The 13,123-nt window shown below is 41.4% G+C and overlaps 2 long non-coding RNA genes across 2 annotated transcripts; one reads left to right on the top strand and one right to left on the bottom strand.

Annotated features, from left to right (window-relative positions):
* Positions 1–4,746: 4,746 nt before the first annotated feature.
* On the bottom strand, positions 4,747–5,493 carry LOC109199869 (uncharacterized). The gene is made up of 3 exons (XR_002060156.2): positions 5,441–5,493; positions 5,255–5,356; positions 4,747–4,860 (listed from the first exon to the last, which is right to left on the bottom strand). It is a non-coding gene; the product is annotated as an uncharacterized LOC109199869 (long non-coding RNA).
* Positions 5,494–12,359: 6,866 nt separating this feature from the next.
* Positions 12,360–12,737, top strand: LOC109199867 (uncharacterized). The gene is made up of 2 exons (XR_002060154.1): positions 12,360–12,397; positions 12,534–12,737. It is a non-coding gene; the product is annotated as an uncharacterized LOC109199867 (long non-coding RNA).
* Positions 12,738–13,123: the final 386 nt, after the last annotated feature.

Raw genomic sequence — 13,123 nt, 5'->3', positions numbered from 1 at the left:
GATTTGATTTGATTTGATTTGATTTGAAAAAATGGGGAACTGACTGGGCTGACTATATGTATGGATGTTTGTTTCTTTTGTTGCAGGAGCAGGAGGAGACCAGAGGGGGAAATTTGAAGGTCACATGAGTGTGTGGGCCCTGCAGATCTAACCTTTAGCTGTAATTTTTCTGGACTACTGATTTTTGTGTGAAGAGAACTGTGTTTACTGACTATGTGCTGGTGATGCTATCACATTGTGTTGTTGGGAAATTGAGTTCAAAATATTCAAAATATTGTGTTGAAACCAGTGTCACTCTTTTTACAGCAGCAGATTGGCAACTTTATGATTTACAGCACCTCTGGAATGTTGACCTAGGCCTGACCACCAGGACACTCCACTGCTAATGTTTGTTTCTCTCAAAGACTGCTTGTGGCAGATTCAGCACACATACAGACAGACAAGTGACAATGAAGCAGGATGTGCAGTGATCACAGAATAGTTTGATGTTGTGCTCATTATCTGACCACTATTGAGCTCATACAGGTAAAATGAGTGAGTGACATTGCTTAAGGAAAGTCACTGATTACAGTAGTGTGGATAAATACAAGGATGATAAACGATTTGGGGCAAATTATGGCAACAGTAGTGTTTTAATGATTTGGAAAGGAAACTGCATATGACACTTGTCTCTGTGGTGCTGAATGCTTTATTAGTCTCTGATCTACAGTTGCCTGCAAATGTGAAGTTTGATTTAACTTACAGATTTTGTCTTCTAGGATACAGGCTCCAGGTGGAGCTAGGAGTTAAAGAGATTTAACATGAAAGCCATTGGCTAATGTTTTTTTCTTATGACAGGTTTACGGGCTTGGAGTAGAGCTACTCCAAGGGAGACGCCCTGGAATTTTTAAGAGAGAATGTGCAACGTTTTTTGTGCATCCCTAGCTGTGTGAAGTTGACACATGGCGAGGATGAGGTGGCAGATGGGGGTTTTCCAGGGTAGTTTTCATTTTTGAATTACAGGTGCCATGATGTGAGTGGTATGGAAAAAGAGACTGAGATGCAGATGGGAGCTGAGACCAGGAGAGAGGCTTCAAGTGACCAGTGAGGAGCGGAGATCACTTCCAGCACAGCTGACAACTTAGAAAGGAGCTAAAGCAGAGGTCTGCGCCACTGGGCTTCCTTGAGATCGTCAAGAGGAGATTTTGAACAGCAAAATCCAAACTCAAGTGAAAGACTTTCTACGTTGACGGTGAGGAAGACAACTAGGGTGTATGACTTGCTCTGCCCCAATCCTCCAGTGGCTTTGGAAGGGAAACTGAAGGATGAAGCGAGCGTGCCAAGCTCCAATCGGGGAGATCAGCGATAGAATTATGACACTGTAGACAGCACAGACACCAGGAGTCATAATTTGTGACTGGGAATGACTGACAGCACTTTCCCGTGAATGACCACCTAATGGTGTTTCACTTTGCCATGCAAACTTTGATACTCTGAAGAAGGTTTTTCCTTTGTATCACTGTGGTTCATCATGAGAACTTCTGCAAGACTGCTGAAATTTTGAGCCATGGGCAATGCCATGTCTCAACAGGAGGGATCATGGACCCAGCTGAAGAGAACGGCCCAGAACAGAGTCCGTTGGCGTGGTGTTGTTGCGGCCCTATGCTCCACCAGGAGTCTACAGGAAAATTGATTGATTGATGTATAATATGTTGCAAGCAAAAGGTATATGAGAATTACACCAACTGACAATGGGTTAACCCCATTTGAGATCATATATGGTAGACCATTCAAAGTTCCAGTATTCTGCAGTGATGAAAGAAAAGCAGAAGAAGAGAACACACTAGCAGACTGGATGATTAAAATGCTAAGAAGCAAAAAAGTCACGAGTATAAACAATCTGCCAGGTGATTCTGATTCACCTACAGGAAGAATGCCTGAAGCCAGAAAACTGGGCCCACGCTGGGAAAGTCCATACCAGACGCTGCTGACGACGCCCACAGCTATGATAATAGCTGAGAGGCACACCTGGATACATCAAACGCACTGCAAGAAGGTAACACATTTCCAGGCCGACTCCGACTAATGGTGGAAGTCCAGCTACAAAGGGCAGGTGGCTTTAGGGTTGTCTTGGTCTCAAACCACTGAAGAAATTAACTGATCCATACAACTCATTTAGAATGGCTGGGAATGTGTTGTTTACCTTACTGGGCCTGTTGACCCTGAGTGGGCTGGCAGGAGCGCACTGGGACAAAGCTAACCACATCCAGTACCCGCACGGGTTTTCAACAAATTACTAATGGCAGTTTATGAATACAACCGCTCACATAAACAACAAGACTAATTGTTATGTTTGTGCACACATGCCGCGGTCTACACATTCTTCTGGACTGTGGCCGTATAGCATCACCAAGAGCAAAACAGTTCGTTTGCCACGCACCCAGGAGTAAAAGTACTTGGAACACTGTCAACTTCTCAACTCCCCTGAACCTGAATGGGAAGGTTGATTCACCAGAAGCTGGAATGGTGGTAAGACAGACCTGCTGGCCTGGCCCCAAGTATCTGAACCGTTGCCGGAAATTACACTGCTAAACAAACTGGAAGCAGCCCAGTGTACTGTATTTATTCTTATTTTATTTTATTCTAATTTTTGCTTCATAACTTTTGCACTGTCCACTTCCTGCTGTGACAAAACAAATTTCCCACATGTGGGACTAATAAAGGTTATCTTATTTTATCTTATCTTGTTACCCATGTGTGTGAAGGGCAATGGGTCAGTCCAGGTTGGGGATTTGCCATGGCATTTGTACAATGTCACCTATTCTTTTTGTCCCCGTTTGAACAGAATTAAAAAATGGATTGGATTTCATTTATATAGCGCTTTTCAAATTAAGTGCCTGACGGATCTGATGAATGCCAGTGCAAGTGATGTACCTCATCGGGCAGTAGACTGTGCATTTGACTCTTCACACCAGATGACAATGACTGAGAGAAGACAGAACGTGACCAAATGCTCAACGATCGAGCCAACACCTAATGGTACGAGGATTCTGGCAGACTGATATTTCTTATGTGAACACAAAGCCTATCCATCTTTACCAGCACAGTGAGGTGGTCTGTATGCCCTCCTGAAATTATCAGACCATGTCTTCTTCATGGAGAGAATTGAACACCATCCAGGATCATGGACAAAGAGGGACCTACTGAGCACAAGCAGTGGACTCACTGATCTGAGCGTCGTCCCCTGGGATTTCACTTCTGGGGACCCAGAGCCAAGATCATGCAAGGTTTGTTCCTGTGGATTGAGGTTGGGGAAGTTGGAACACACGTAGAAACAGGTATGTACTGGTGGGACACATAAGGATGAATAAGACCCTGGGAAAGTCCTTGGAGAAGAACAGATGGCCATCAGAGAAATGATGCATACACAACTGGAGTGTATGCAGTGTTACAAAGCCTGACAGCATTGCAGAAGTATGTGGAAGAACGCACACCAGGAGGATCCCCAGGGATGGCTTGGTTGATGTCTGGACCATGGTGGCATATGCTTTTGAAAATATTAACTCCTGTTCATGGACTGTTGGTATTGATTAGCCTATTTGTAGGATGTATTTTACCATGTATGAGATGATTGCTACTGACAATGTACTGTTGCAGCAACATGACATGAATGACCTGCCGGACACCTGTGTATAAATGATGCATGCTCTGAAAATGTTTCGTGAAGTGGTGTATGGTTGAGAGTATATTACAGAGGAGTTCCTTCCAAAATGACAAACAGGAGGGAAATGTTAGAGAATTGTGGATCAATATGATTGTCATTATGCAAGATGATTAGATCTTTAACAAGATGATTGGATCTTTAGCAGAGTAATTAGATCTTTAGCATGAATGCTCACCTCTGTTTTCTACACAGACACACATACACATATCACTGATCACATCACATGTTTACACACACACACATCACATGTTCACTGTTGCAGACACATATGACACATGTTCACATGTGAGTGTTTTATCTGTTGCATGATTAATGAGATGTTTGTGTAAACACAGAGTTAATAAAAGGCTGCAGGGGAGGCTGGTTCTTTTGGAGTTTTTTAGGATCATTTGCAGAACTTACAACTCTGAGACCCTGACCGGGCTCCCCTTGCAGCAAATAAAAGACAAAGAGTGCTGTGGTCTTGCTTCGTACACAAGTGATTGGTCTCTGAGTCAGTCAGTGGGGTTTAAGTGTTAGACCCAACAACATATTTGTGCAACTATAAACATATCTGTGACTCCTGATCGTTTACATCAGTTTGAGGTTTTTTGGTAAATCAGAAACATTTTATTACACTGGAGTTGTGAAAAGTACGTATGCATGCAGGTTTGGTTTATTCCAAGCAGGTTCTTTGGGACATAAGACAAAATACATTTGTGGTTAGAGACACTGATATATTTGCATCATAGTGTCTAAGACATCACCGAATGAAAGCTGTTAGGATTTGGCTCCCTAAGAAGCTGTGGGTTTAGGGAAAAAAGGAATGATTTCAAAAACAGATTAAAAGTGTCAATAAAACCTGTGTTAGGAGCTCTGTGCTCTGGAGCTGAGACTAAGCAGTCTGCTAAAGCACAGGCGCCATCATTCAGAAACAGCTCTGAGTCCCTCTGTGACAACCACCCAGGACCACTAACATGTAGGTGTGGAACAGGAGGAGGGTGAGGACAGGTGGAAGAAACCAAACTGACATCAAAGAGTTCATGTTATTAACAGCTCACCTCTCTGCAGCAGACACAGGCTGGGATTTCGAATACATGATGTGACCATTAGATGCGTTACTCTGTAAGGACATACAGCTGGGTTCAGGTTCAGGTCCAGCAGGTCTCCCTTTGATCCTGTCAGAGAAGAAAAATGTTGTTGTTTTTTTGTTGTTGTTGTTTTCATTTGCAGCCACAGAAGCTGATGAAGACTTAGAATACCTTCATCATCCCAAAGAGAAACAGGTTTGCAGGCTGAACATGAGCAGAAGGAAACTCCAAACTACTGTTTTACAGTGTAAGAACAGAGCGCCACCCAGAGGTAAACACAGTCATTTACACTGTGCAGGACTATTGATGGTCCCACTGTGAGTAGAAGGAGTTTAAATGTTGGACATGTTTTATAGAATAAAGGAATTCCACACTCGGCTTCTTCCTTTGAGATGCAGTTTAGAGATCAGGAAACAACATCAAACAGTTCATTTAAATCAGATAAACTGAGATCAAAGAGTTCATGTTACTAACAGCTCACCTCTCTGCAGCAGACACAGGCTGGACTTTAAAATTAAGGGGGAACTCTTTAGATGCGTCACTCTGTAAGGACACAGAGCTGGGTGGAGGTCCAGGTGGGTTCCTGTGAATAATGATGGAGCAGTGATGTGAGTGCTGAGCTGTGACATGGAGAAGAGTCATGGACAGTTAGAGATGGTCATCTCACCTCTGAGCTTTGGTCTGGCTCTCATGTTCCCCACACAGAGTGCTTTTAGAGGGAGGGACTCCCTCCTCTCTGTCCTCACACTGATCCATGCTGCTCAATTCAGCTCACACACACTTTCTACCTTCACCTGCAGAGGAAACACAAATCATTCATGTGCACATCAACTGAAATCCTCCTTTCCATCATGTGTGCTGTCCAAATATCAGCTGCTTCTTTCCTGCTTCATCTCAGTGTCAGCTGAATGCAGTCAGACAGCAGAGTGAGGCAGAGGAAGCTGCCATCAGCTGCTCTACTATCAGTCCACTAGATGGAGCCGTGATATGGGTAGAACTTTGTGAATTTGAATAAGTTAAATTTGAAACAGCAAACTTTGTAAATAAACAACACTTCTCATTCTCTAAACGTTTGGCCACAGCTGTAGATTACACTATCAGTGCTTGTTCACTCTTGACAATAATTACATTTCTAAATTCTCTTTGTGCATTTACAGGTAAACAATATCTAATATTTTATCTAAATGACTGCTTTGTCTTTGAAAAGGTGAAGAGCCTGAGGCCGGTGACAGTCCAGTTCTACTCTAAGTTCATCCTTATGGTGGCTCACAGGACAAGGCCACATTGCTGTCCCTCCAGAAGAGAAGCGAAACACACTAGCGTTTTCAATCGTTTTCAAACAGTTGCGCGTCCACACTGAAATGGCTGAAAACGCTTATGTTCCTGTATTGCATATGCGTGAAATGTAAGACTATTCAACCAGCGTCTTTTATGTCTGCCGTTTATTTACTTTCTGGCTCTTTGAAACGGCAAAATGTCAAGGAAAAGCACAGAGTTGTTATAATGGGCGGACAATGAGGTAGAGTTGTTGCTGCGAGTAACACAAAAGTACAAAGTTGCAAAAGCGAGTATGAATTAAAGAGGTTGAAGAAAAGCTATCTGGAGCATGTACAAACATATTAATCTTTAATACAGCTGGCAAAATTGAGAACAAACAAAACAACTGCAGTACAATGCCGTCCATAAATTTAGTTGAATTGCTCACATGACTGCATCATATGACTAAATTACGTCATCGTTCTCGAAAGTCTCAGTTTTCGCTGTCCACACTGAGACGCGCAAGCACCGTTTTCAAATGTATCCGTTTGCAAGAGCGTTTTCAAAAAGCTTGACCAAAAATGCCATCTCAGTGTGGATGGGAGGCTAAAACAGAGAAAAAATGAAGAATGAAGACTAGTGTAGCCAGAGTCTTCGTGCAGTTCAACCACCCTTGTCATATTCCGTATGACAGGGGTCTCAAACTCCAGTCCTCGAGGGCCGGTGTCATGCAACTTTTCCATGTGTCCCTGGTGCAACACACCTTAGTAGGTCAATAGCAGGAGTATAGAACTTGACTGCATGCTGAGGTGGCAACCCCTAACCCTACTCAAGTAAATTTAAGTAAATGTATGTATTTGGGAACATATACTTCTAAAAATACGTTTATTGCACCATGTTCATTTACTCATGAGCTGTTGTAACATGAATCAAATGGCTGAATTGCCAACTCAGCATGCAGTCACCTGGCCAGCTCACCTTCAACATCTCACAGCTGAAAGAATTCTGTGTTGAAGAGTGGACCAAACTTTCTTCTGATCGATGTCAAGGCTACAAGGCATCTCACTGCAGTTATATCAGCCAAAGGGGGCAACACTATTTGTTAGGGGGTAGAGTATCCTAACCTTTTCTTCCATTAAAATACACATTTTTGTTCATATCTTATTTGTTTGTATGTGTAAGAAAATGTTAATTTTTGTTGTTTAGTTGCAATGAAGTCTCTTTCTTTTCCAGACATGATTGAACATTCATATGTGAACAGTTCATAATAAAGAGCTGATTATTTAATGGGGTATCCTAATTTTCTCAATGGACTATAAGTACTATTATTATTATTATTATTATTATTATTATTATTATTATTGTTGTTGTTATATTAGTATTATTGCACAACCCATTATATTATGTTCATTGACCTCACAGCACTCTACCAGCTGCTCTTAGACATTGTTGAATGTGGGCTCAAAGACAGAGGCAATAGAGTCTTTTTAGTTGCGGCTTCCTATCTTTGATCTGTCCCTTATCATAAGACCCGCCCAATCTGTCAATAATTTTAAGAGAAGACAGACTCTTCACGGACCTCCTTAATCCCACTGGCACATCCTTTGTGGAGGAAGAAGAGTCTGGGAACTATTATCCCAGATTCTTTTATTCTTCTAACTGGACAGAGAAGACAGACTCAGGGGTGGTCAGAACTTTTCCAAAATCATCTTTATTTACATTTCCGGAAAAGAAGAGCTGCTAACGTGCTAGGCATCTGCAGGGCTGAAGCATTACAGGCCGTATGTGTATAATATAGTCTGCTTCCCCCTCCCCTCACAAACTCACAATGGTCACTTCTGTATTTTAATTCTACATGTCTGTCACATAGCTGCAAAAACCCCTGCACCCTAGCTCCTCATGTCTAGTTTTATGACCCAAATGTCATTTCCTGTTGTTCTCTTCTACCGACACAAGCGTAGGCAATGTTCTTTCTGCTGTTTTGCACTAAATGTCCCTAGTTGCATAATTCCTGTTTTTAAGCTTCCACTAATGCTGGGCTTACACTGTACGATTTTTGGCCCATTTTGAGCCGATTTTTCAGTCGTGCGACCGTTTTGGTGATCAGGCCAAGTTTCACCTTCATCGTGTGTCGTGCATCGTGTAGTATACGTGGGGTAACAAGAAGTGATTAACACCTCACGACCAGCTCCCGATCATCACTCGCTTGACCGTGAGGGTGTCACCGCAACTTCTCACACTGCGCACGAGCAAACACATAAATGTCGATGAAAAAGACGGAGCAGCATGTGATCTGGACACAAGCAATGGAGGCACAACTTGTAGAACTTTGGAAAGCTCATTCGAGCCTTTTCCATGTGGCCTCACAAAATTATCACGACCACAACAACCGTGAAAAGAGTTGGATGGTCATTGCTGCTCAATCACAGCTGCCTGATCAATGTTTTTCATTAGCAATTTAGCAAAGTTGATGGTGGTGGTGTGTGTCTGTGTGAGTGAAAGACAGAGAGGGAGAGCGAGCGACAGTTTTTCTGTTATAAGCTTCATGTTATGGACTCACAGTGTGAGCACTCAGGTCACATCAGAGCATCGGGCCGTATAGTGTGAGACCCTGCATCGTGACCTGCGAACTTCTAACCCCTGCGAGTCAATTGTGCAGTTTGAGCAGAAGCTGAATAACGCGACTGAAAAAAATCGCACAGTGTATGCCCAGCTTAACTTAAGACTCTGTTGCCAAGGCAACATGTCAACCTCTGACCTAGTTCTATTTCAAATTTAAAACCTGTTTTATCCTCCATCTTTGTTTCAGTGTGAACAGACAGCAGAGGTGTTATACTTTATATTATAGTTTAATTAGGTTTAGTTTGTGTTTCTCTTTCACTTGGTGTTTTTACATCAGTTTACATTGTGATTTTGCTTCTTTAAGTTTAGGTTTGAGTTTTTATTTATTATGTATTCAGGGTCTGTGTCAGAGACTAGACTGATTTAGATTAATGCAGATATTAAAAACTGAACTATTTGACAGTAGTCACTCACAGAGATATCCAACATCCAAATAAATATGTCTATCAAAGAATAATGAGGCAAGGTTTTTTTTTCTTTCTTTTTTTTAGCCAAACTAATAACACTAACAGGACATGTCCTATAAAATTAATTTTCCAAAGTAACTTAATTGATCATTAACAATTTAGTTTTAATTTTTGTGTTTAGTTTTTATTTCAATTTGAACTTTTACAGATTTAGTTTTAGTTCTGAGTTTAGTTTTAGTGAACTACTTTTGTGTATTTTGTAACAAATCAAATATCAAATACGGTGCATTTCTCGGCTTTTAAAAAAACGCTATGCGTCGCCAAGTGTTTGATCAGATTTAAGGTCTTACCTCCTTTGCACAGTATCACCTTAAAGCACTTGTTGCAGGCTGCTGAGTTTGCATCTTTTGCTGTGAAGTACAGCCAGACGTTTCAGAGCCTCTGGGTCTGAGTATTTATAACATTACACACTTTTCACTTCGCCTTGGGCATTTTTAATCTGTAGCTCTGCTCTAAAAGAACGTACGTACCTGGGCCCGCCTACTGTCCTTGCAAAGGTAAAATGATTGGGTAGAATCCAAAGTGTATGACATCTCAGGAAAAAAAAAAAAAAAGCACCGAAATGTGCGCTGCTTTTCAGTCTGGTTACTACCATTTATGTCAGAACCGGTGCCATAATGGCACTGGATACCGGTACCCATCCCTAGTCACAAGAGAACACAAGTTACATAAGACAAGAGAAAGTCACGAAAAACAAACAGAGAGAAAAGTAGTATTACATGTGTAAGAGCAGGCATCATGTAAACAAATGACAGCCTTACAGTAACTGTTATACTTATTGTAGCTGTTAGCTAAAAATGCTAATTTAGCGTTGTTTGCTCTGGGTTCAGCGTTGACAAACAAACATGATTCCAGGAAAACACATGAATGTCCATCCATTGTATTTTAGGTTTATTTATGTCTTAGACAGCATCCCAGGTTTTTAGCTAACTTAATAACTTTAGCTAAAGTGAATAGTTTAATTCATTAGTGCAGCATTACTGGAATCACCCCTGTTTGAAATGATATACATAATATACAAATGATATATGCCACACTGATGTTTTCTGACTGTGTAACTTTAATTTCTACTGAAGAAAACGTTTAGCAGTCACAGCTCTTTGTTCAGTGCTGCCTCCCCTCTCCACAAAAGTTGGAGGAGGCAGAGTTAAAGATGCAAAGATGTTCATTGGGAGTGACCAACAGGTGAGGGACAGCTGAGGTCAAACACTGAGATTGACGTCTGCACTTTTCACTTAAATCATGTCTGTGTACAAACAGAAATCAGTAAGTGTTACTTGGTTTTAACATATAGAAATATACCATATTAGAATACGGGTCATTCTTATTTTTATTTTTAAACCCATGTTTAGGTACATTAGCAGTCTTTAGGTTAGTCTGACTGGAGTTTCTAATATTCCTCTTTGGTTCCCCTTGTGTGTCTCTGTTTGTGTGTGTCCTTGTGAGTTCTTTCCCTTTTTTGTTTCCATGTTCTCCTAATGCTTCATTCCATGTCTCTCGTCTCAATTAACCGTGTCCACATTGCTCTCGTTGTCTCCTGCCATTATCTCCCTAATCCATCTGGTTTCCCTGACAGTCCTTTCCACACAAAAGCAATCTCTGCGTCTTAGTGCTTCCTGTTTTACTTTGGTAGTTTCCTGTCTGGTGTGCGTCATGGTCAAGTTTGTTTGTATCACCTTCAGCTGTGTTCCCTTCCTGTGGTTCTTTCCCCCATTTGCCCACATTTATGTCTGTGTCTCCCTCTGTCCTGCATCGCGACCTCCCTCATGGCTGTGTGTTCCTTTGTGAGTTTAGTTTTGTGTTTCTCCTGGTCGAGTGTTGCATTTCTTTTTCCTTCATGCAATAAACCTGGATGTTTTTGAGTTAAAGTCCTGCCTGTGAGTCTGTGTTTGGGTCCAATCCAGCCAGAAGACTAGCAGCAGCATTTTGAACACCCTGCAGTCGTTCAAGGGAGGAATTACTTAAACAAGTAAACAAGGAATTGCAATAGTCTAAGCGAGATGAAACAAAAGCATGAATAATCATTTCCAATTCAGAGCGTGACACAATGGGACTCAGCGATATTTCTTAAATGGCAAAAACAAGAGCGAACCAAAGATTTAACGTGCGTGTCCAGAGCTGGGTCAAAGGTAACACCAAGGTTCCTAATGGAGGATTCAATATAAGAAGCAAGAGGGCCTAGATTTTTAATCACGAGGGTTATATAATATATACTGTTCTTCTTCTCTCCCCCTTTTGCACAAGTGGAGGTTACATTTCACTTGTATAACGATACGAATAAAGAATCATGAATCTTGTTTCAACATCTGACTTCACCTGTTGACATATCTGATAACTGATATCTAATTATCTGTTAATGTTAGCCATTAATTTTGCCAAACTTAATTTTCCAAAATAATTTCATTGATAATTAACAATAATTTAGTTTTAATTTTTGTGTTGAGTTTTTATTTCTGTTTTAACTTTTTCACACCTAGTTTTAGCTGTGAGTTCAGTTTTAGTGAACTACAATAACTTTTGTGTGTTTTGTAACACTTCTTCCTGTTGGAGCGGAGCCAACAGTTTGTGGCGCAGTATTTTAAGACCGACATGTTGAATCTGTATCTAACACACATCTATACCAAATATTCATTTATAAAGTCCGCTGTCCCTGTGAATAAAAAGATCCGGAGCATTCAGTGTGTTTGGTCTGATACCCGAGTCTGATCACAAACACACACAGAAAATGGCGGACACACTCAACCTCGTCAGTAAACATTACACACTGACTTTAACGAAGAATGTCTAGTTAATGAAGAAATCAAACATGAGCTGAACAAACAGTAAAGTTCCTAAAGACAAACTGTGTCAATAGAAAATTGTACTGCTAGTCAGTATAAGCTTTTAATGATATAAGTTTGCATATGATAGAATACTGTATGTTGACCTTTTGATGACTTAGGCTGTTGTCCACTACAAGACTGTTTTATAAATTCTTTCTCACAGCGATAATAGCTGTTATTATTTCACTCCTGCCAGGAAGAGGCGAACTGGACACTCTTATCTGACGCTCCCTAACAAGAAGAGAGGCCGCGTCTTTCTGTATCCCACAACACACACACATACACCTAAACCGCTCTTATCTTCACTCCCTACGCACTAACTTTCCTCTGCCTATGAATAGACGTATTGACTGTTGTATTATTTTTGCATATAAATAAAGACAAGTGCAAGAACAGAGCGCGCATCACAGGGCCCCCACTCTGGTGTGAGCGTTCTGTGACCGCCCTTGTATACAAGTGAAAACCACAGCGTCTGTGTGTGTTTCTATCCTTAGCTGAAAAAGTGTCTTTAGAATAAATCTCTTGACATTTATTTTGGTCCTTCGTAGCCGGGGCAGAAATATCAGAACTGTTATCTGTGACTCTGTTCCAGGATCCAGGACTGATTCCTGACGCCGTGGGAAGCCAGCACCGAAGTCTGTGCACAGCCCTCTTAGACGAGGCCGAAAGCCCTGGGACGTTTAAATTCGGGTCCAGGCCGGTGTTTTTAGTCTGGTCCACGGCGGTGGGATTCAGTCTGGCGATCCGAATCACCAGTGAGACGTCTGAGGGTGAGAAACACTATTTTGGTTAGGAATCGCCATAATGAACCGACAAAATAAAATAGGTTAGGAATCGCCTTAATGAACCGAATTAGTAAAAGCGCGCAAATGTCTATGTGTGTGTGTATGTGTCTGGAAGTAAGTTGATTTTACAGCACAATACGCTGCTGAACTACTTCTATTTTATTTGTTTTCTTTGCTGAGGCTCACGTACTGGTGACAAATGAGAACGGTTGAGTTTTATCTCGTAAAACTGATACCGCTTCATTTTTTAGAAGTGAAGTAGAAGGGCGTATCAGCAACCACTCTGAAGTCAAGCGTGCCAGTGACAGCCCAGCAAAATTTTTGTACAATGGGGAATAAACAAGCAAAATTAACACCTGATGAGGAATGTTTAGAAAAACAACAAACCGGAGCAGGA

Source organism: Oreochromis niloticus, unplaced genomic scaffold, assembly GCF_001858045.2.
Source record: "Oreochromis niloticus isolate F11D_XX unplaced genomic scaffold, O_niloticus_UMD_NMBU tig00001756_pilon, whole genome shotgun sequence".
NCBI classification, from domain to species: Eukaryota; Metazoa; Chordata; class Actinopteri; order Cichliformes; family Cichlidae; genus Oreochromis; species Oreochromis niloticus.
This window is presented reverse-complemented; position numbering and strand designations above follow the sequence as displayed.